Here is a 7242-nt window from a genome sequence, read left to right as displayed (position 1 = left end):
CTTTGGAAGCAAGAAAGTCCAAAGGAGGTTGAGGAGAAGGAGGGAGAGGAGAGGAGGAGGAAGGTCATCGGAACACAAACCCCTTGGATTCTCCAGGCAAGTCTCTCTGACACTGCCAAGAGTTCCTCTGAAGCCAAGTCCACGTGCATCCAAAGGAAGAGTCCAGAAATTTTCAGCAAAATATGCACAAAAGAGGCTTTGTACCAACATTAGCCAAAGTAGAGCAAGGCTCAGAGAAATTCATGACAAAATATTACCACCTGAAGACAAAAGACCCTTTAGCCTCTCCAAACAACTTCTTAGTAGAATACTCTGCACATCTCTTGTCAATAGAAATGCCCACTACCCTTTTACTTGTTTCCCCATATATTTGCCAGTAGCTCGGGTCCTTAGAGGTAGACAATTTGCAGAAGTTGAGTCTTTGATAGTGTGAACATAGGCCTATTCCACTTATAGATTGTATCCAATTGGCAAAATGGTCCCATATCACCTGGACAAGTGTGCTCTGAAAGGCCAATTTCTGTTTTTTCTCTAGTTGCCCAAGGAAATAGTACAGTCCATCCTTCAAAGGGGACACAGAAAGCTCAAGAGAAAGACCTAGTTGGAAAGATGGTCCTGAACTAGAATGGAAGCTAAGGCTCATGTTTCTAGATTGAACACTTTCTTTCTGAAAAAGGAGAATGTGAGACTTGGAAAAGTCAGCATACAACACTATGCTGTATGCTGTCAGTGGGGGCACTAAGAAAAAGGAGGAGGAGGGGGGGGAGGAGGAGGGGGAGGAGATAACTTCATAAACACCTATCAGGCTGAAACAAAGGGTATAGGCCTCAAAATGCTGAGTTCCTAAGAGCCAGAACTCCTAAATATCCCATCTCTGTTCTTAATTGGTTGAAAGTTCAATGTGATTTCCAGTAGGAGCCTGAACCATCTACTTTGAGCATCAAAGTTCCCTCTGTTTTGAAGCATGTTTCCAAATGGTCCCCCAAAGTACAATTGTGAGAGGAAAGATGGAGTGTGGCTCAGTTGCAACTCTTGGGCAACTTGGAACTAACTGACTCTCAACACTTAAATGCACACTGGAAATCGGGGAACATCCCAAAGTCCATATATGAGGTTGTAGGAAATGCTTACCTGCACTGTAAGTCTGGGGAAGGATAAGGACAGACAATAATAATAATAATAATAATAATAATAATAATAATAACAACAACAACAATAATAATAATACGTAAGTGTGAGGGGCACTCAAAGAACTCTTCATCCCCAAATTTCCCTTAGCCTGGGAAAAGTCCAAGGAGAGAAAGCAAACTGTTTACTAATGGAATACATCTTTTTTCTTCTTCTTTATTTTTTTTAAATCAACCTGAAAATATAAACCAATGGACGAGTTTTTACTTGGTGCACGACTCACATCCACCTGCCTCCTCACTCTCCAGCGCCGGTTTATGCAGGTCTTCCCCACCCCCGACTAACCTGAAGAAATGAAGCCTTTCCCCAAAGGTCCTGCTTTTCTCCCTCCAGGGCCTATCCCCTTGAGAGCTGTAACTGCGGTTCCCCGCAGACCAGCATCCCTGAGCAGGGCTCCTGGGCCTGAGTGCGGCTCCTCACTGTTCTTCCCGTCAATCTCCCCCAGAGATCCTTTGTCGTCCATGCCTGCCAAGTGCAATGAGGCCCGAAAGAGGCCTTCCTTCTAGGTTTCATCTCCAGATCTCCGCACCACCATCCACCCTCCTCCCGCCTGAAAAAGCAACTTTTCTCTCTCTCTCTCTCTCTCTCTCTCTCTCTCTCTCTCTCTCTCTCTCTCTCTCTCTCTCTCTCTCCTCTCTCTCTCTCCAGACTGGAAGTACGCACACACAGATCAATATTTGGGGGCTTAATAGGTCATCTGCCCACCGTGAACGCGGGGCGAAAAATAACCAGTGAAATGTTTTAAGCTTCATTGATACAGTACACAACTCAGCTAAAATACCAGTGTGTGCCGATCAAATTAATTCCAATAGTCAATTTTATCTAAGGAATATTGAATCCAGTAGTATACAACAGTCATACCCCTGTTTCTCTCCTGCTCTTTAGAAGGACCCGCATGCAAGGAGAAGAGGATCTGACAGACTAAGCTAGATGCAGAAGTGAGGCAGGAACAAGTTACTATTATCATATAAAAATAAAATAACCCAACCCTTCCCTTTCAGAATCAACAACAAAGGTGGGGGTCGCTTTTATTTATAAAACAATCCTAGACAGATTCTTGTTTACCAATGTGAGTATCTTCTTCTGGGTTTGTCCTAAGGCACGTAGGAGAGAAAGCAACGTTCAAGAAGAAAGCTCAGTCGGGAAGTTTGGCTCCTGGAGCGTGTGAACTATGAATCACCACGGTGAAGAGGTTTTCTTTTTTTCTCACCCTTTTCTTTTCTCCTGGAGCGTGAACTTGTTAGATAAGATAGATGAGGCCAGGAGGAAACGGAAACGCTGAAAAAGCCCAGCTCCTTTGGAGAAAGCAGCCTATACCGCTGGCAGGCGGCAGCCGCGTGCTGTCTCGGAGTGGAGGGGCGCAGGGGCGCAGGGCTCCTTCCGGAGCTGTCCCAACTCAAACCTCCTCCGCCGCCCGTGGGGCAGACGCGGTGCTCGGATTGATGCCCAAGCCATCTACTCTTTGGCCATAGAATAAACACCCCCAAGGACAAGGACGGTCCTCAATTAAGCTAAGTATATATATATGCTCACCGGCTCAGAACACAAAACTGGGCTCTCAGGTTTTCCTAGAGGAAGTTCTAAGTCCCTACCACGAAATAATCGGTGGGTGGGAGATACTGTGTTTTAAGGAGGTCTGGAATTACAGATGAAACATTATTTTCCTAATTAATTAAAAGTAATTCTTCTTGCCTATTTATATGCATGTACACGCTATTGATTACACGCCCCTATTTGCTTGAAAAAATGCTTAGAGTATCTTTAGCACACACTGCTCATTCTTTGTCCCTTCGAATAGTTACAGCTGATAGTGTGGCTGGTGGAGATCAATTAGCACTGGATTTTGCCCCAGGATTGCTCCCCAGGGCGGACAAATGGAGCCAACTCATCTCTAGTGATTTTTTTTTTTTTCCCTCCCATGTGCGCATCCACGCCAGGGCTTCTGAAGCAGTTCAAAATCCCCAGCCTTGGTTTCACTTAATTTTGTTGTTGTTGTTGTTGTTATTGATAAATATTGGGTCATACACAAGCCACTTGTCAGAGCCTTTGGCTCCGTGTCGCAGCTGCAGCTCCTAGCGGGTGTTTGAGTCCTGTCCTAGAAACTGGAAGGATTTCCTGGAAAAGAATTACACTTTCTCTGCCCCTTTAGTTTCGGAGAGATAGTCCCCAAAGATTATAGTCCTGTCTGTAGGCTGTCACCTTTATTTCTTAATTTGTTACAATATGTGAGAATAAGGTATATTATATATGTATATATGTGTGTGTAAGTGTTCCCCATTTGAATAAAATGAAAGACTCTAAAAAAGTAGAGGGAAGAAACTATTGATCCCAATCCTCCTGGTATATCTGAAACCAAAAGAACATAGCAGACAGATAATTGTAATTGCAGGGGTGTGGGGAGCGAGTTAGTAGGTAGGGCATTTGGGGCTTGTGTAATTGGAGAAATATATACAGTTTATCTTTCTGCTGTGCTGTATATATTCTTTCCCTTGATACATACAGCACATGAACTGAACCCATGGTCTACTTGTCTTGGCACGTTTGAAGCCCCAGACACCTAACAGTATCATTACAGGAAAGAGACAAAGCTCCAAAGACTGCAGGCAGGGAGACAACTGACTGCCTTTGGGGAGGATGGGGGGTTTATCTTGAGGTTGAACTTTTTGAGGGAAGCTCATTCACTCATTCAGACTCTCTTTCTGTGCAGAGTTCAGGTCTTCCTCGCCATGAAGTGGGGGTGTGGAAAAAAAAACAGATGATTTTCGACATTTCAAAGGGGCTCTTTCTATTTATCAGTGTTACCGAAGTGTACGTTACTGGAAAAACAACAAAACAAGCATAGAGCTGCAATTTTCAAGAAAATAGGATCCCCAAATATAAAAATAAAAAAGTAGCAGATAAGATGTATAATTCAATCAAATTACACAAAATTGCTTGAAAATCCAGAACAGTAGAGATCCATTATGCCTCTGTTTTATTAGTGACAAGTACAATTACTCTAAAATAAAGAACACTGGTGAATATATAATTGGCTGTAATCATGTTAGTGTTTGAATAAAAATGACGGGAACATTTAACACTTTGACAACAAAATGTTCAGAAATAACTTATTTATTCAAACAGTTTTTATTTTCCACCAAGTGAAGGAGAAACACAGTTTGCTTAGGAAAATCAATGACTTTTCCCTGCAATAAATAAATATCCAAAAGGGGAAAAAACAGCCCCACACCTCTATATTACTATTATTATTTTTAACCAGCAAGCAGCTTAATCCTGTGTTTGAAGTCAGCTCTTCGCCTAGCGCCTGTTTGGCACCAAAGTCCGCCACCTAGAGGAAGAGCTCTGTAGCTCAACCCAACGTCAACCCCCTTTCCCGCGGTGACCTCCCGAATCAAAGTTAATATTCCCTTGCAAATTGCTCTCCAAACTAACTCCTCCACCCCACCTCCTTGTATACCCTTCTGCCCTATAACATCGTCACAATATTTTTAGTAATTACCCTGTGCAATTGACAAAAGCACCAAGTCTCTGGTAGCGCGGTGCTCTCCTCGGAAAGCGTGAGGGTGCGTTGGGGAATCGATCAGGGACTGGGTTTCTGAAGAGACCATCCACTTGCATCCAAAATCATCTACAGCAGCCTGGATTAAGGTCTAATAACATGACAGCTGATGACGGGATAACCGTATTCCAGTGCATTTCTCCCCCGGGTTTCCTCAGCGAAAACAGCCTGGATCCGGCTCCTCTCCAGTTAGAACCTTGGGGGTTCCCCCCCACACACACACACACTTTTACCCTAGTCCACAACCTCCTCGCCCACAACACGAAGATCTGGGATCCTGGCTTTATCTAATTAGTTCTTGGAGCACAGTGGGTCGTTTTCTTGCCCCAGGTGGGTTACTTGAAATACTGAGTTAAAGGAATTAATGAGGAGGCCACATTTGACTGCGTCCCCCTGCAGCCAGCGAGACCCACCCAGGAGAAATCCCAGATTTTTACATTGTGTACAGGAGTGCAGAGAAACTTGTGCAGTGCCCGGGAGAATTTGCGGCAGTATTCGGAAGCACTATGAAACTTGTCGCATTGTAGTCTTGGTGAAGCCCATCGGTTCTTCGGTTCTTAAGGCAGAAAAGGGCATCCTCACTGTCCTATCTCCCCGGGCAAATCTTGGGGCAGGGGGAGGGGGATGCTAGAGAAGACAGAATGCGGTCAGAGAAAGAGAAATAACCATTTGGTGCATTCCATGTTTAGTTAATACCTGTGCTGCAGACCCTTCCTTCCTTCCTTCCTCCCTTCCTTCCTTCCTTCCTTCCTTCCTACCTTCCTCCCTCCCTTCCTTCCTTCCTTCCTTCCTTCCTTCCTACCTTCCTCCCTCCCTCCCTCCCTTCCTTCCTTCCTTCCTTCCTTCCTTCCTTCCTTCCTTCCTTCCTTCCTTTTCCCTTTCCCCTTCTGTAATATCTCACTTTTCCTTTTCTTCCCCTCCCCCCATCTTTTTTTTTTTTTATTTTCCCTAAAAAAAAGAAAAGAAGTGGGGTGGGTGGAGGTGACCATTTTACATTCTGAGTTTAAAAAACTCCCTAAGTCAGTTCTTAGTCTGGAGACTAGAGTTTGAAAGAGACATCTGGGAAACAATTTTTCTTTCTCCCAAAGATGACCTCAGCACCATGGACTAAGAAGCTATTTTCCTACTGTAGGAATTATATTTTAAAGACAGTTGAAGTGGTATATATATATATATTTTTAAAAAATAACATCTGTAAAAGTAATGTTCCAGTGCATGCATCCCCTGTGGAGTGAGGCATGCCCCAGACCTACTCCACCCAATCCCTAAGACCTTAAGTCCTCAGAAATGTTTTGTTTTGTTTTATGCAAAACTAGCTCTTGCTTCCACTCTCCACTCCCAGGTCTATCATTCCTCTCCTGCATTATATTAACGGGCAATGTTAGCCTTCCCCTACGTGTTTAGGCTGCTAATGCAGGCCACTTAATGCAACAAAAATGCTCATCTGTGGAGATTTTCCCAAGGCTAGCTGTGATGTTGGCTCCTTTTCTTTCTTTTAAAGCTTTTCAGGGCACGTCCATTCCTCCTGCCCCCCACCCCACCCCATTCTTCTTTTCTTGAGATGGGGACTGGAAAAGGGATCCAACAACTTTGAGCCACTGTGTGAAGCTCCCTCCCCTTTCTCCTGCCTGCCAGTCGAACTAGAGGAGGGGTGAATTTTTGGTTTCCCTTGAGAGTCCGAATATGAGAAGACTAGGCAGGCATAACACTTGGTTGCCTTTCTCAACAAAGATTTAGCTAAACCAAGATTTAGCTTCATCTTTCCTTCTGTCACGCTTCTCCTTCCTTCTCTTCTAGTCTGTGAAAGCAATTCAGGATGGCTCTCACAGCCATCTCTGCAGTGTTCCCAGCCAGCCCCAGCTTTCTGAAGAAAATTGCACTGGTTTTCCTTTTCTGTTGATAGGGAAGCTGGTTTGGAGATGCTTTCGGTATTGACTTGCTTGTGTTTGTTGTGTATGTTTGTCTACTTTTAACTATTTCATGGGATACTTTTTAGGCTTGGGAACATTTCTCCCACCATGGGGAAGATACTGTGGTAAGATACTTTGGAGGAAGGAATCACCCAAACTTAGTCAGTGTCCTTTTCTCTGTCCTTCTTACTCTTTCAAGTAAGTCTGGCCTAGGAAAATCATAAAGATGACCATTGTGTACTCAGATATCAAGGACAAGGTCATTAGGTATAAAGCAGAGTAAAAATTCACTCAATGTGTAATAAATATTATCCAGTGGGTTTTGGTTTAGAAAATGGTGATTGTCTTCATTATTCACAGCTGGAACACCTTGCTTCTTAAAAGAGGGTGACACATACAAATGAGGACTGTTTTCTACCTCTGGCTCTATCATTCCTTTCCTAAAAATCCTTAGGAAGTTATTTCACTTTTCTAGTTCTTTCTTCATCTGAAAAGTGATTGACAATCATTAAAATATAAAACATCAAATATCTTCTGTTGTACAAATACCTCTCCTCCACCCCCCAAAAAATACCCCAAATGATA

This window comes from Marmota monax, unplaced genomic scaffold (assembly GCF_021218885.2).
Source record: "Marmota monax isolate L192 unplaced genomic scaffold, Marmota_monax_Labrador192_F-V1.1 WCK01_AAM20220418_F8-fsc00079, whole genome shotgun sequence".
Taxonomy (NCBI): domain Eukaryota; kingdom Metazoa; phylum Chordata; class Mammalia; order Rodentia; family Sciuridae; genus Marmota; species Marmota monax.
The sequence above is the reverse complement of the archived record's forward strand: the minus strand, read 5'-3'. Positions refer to the sequence as shown.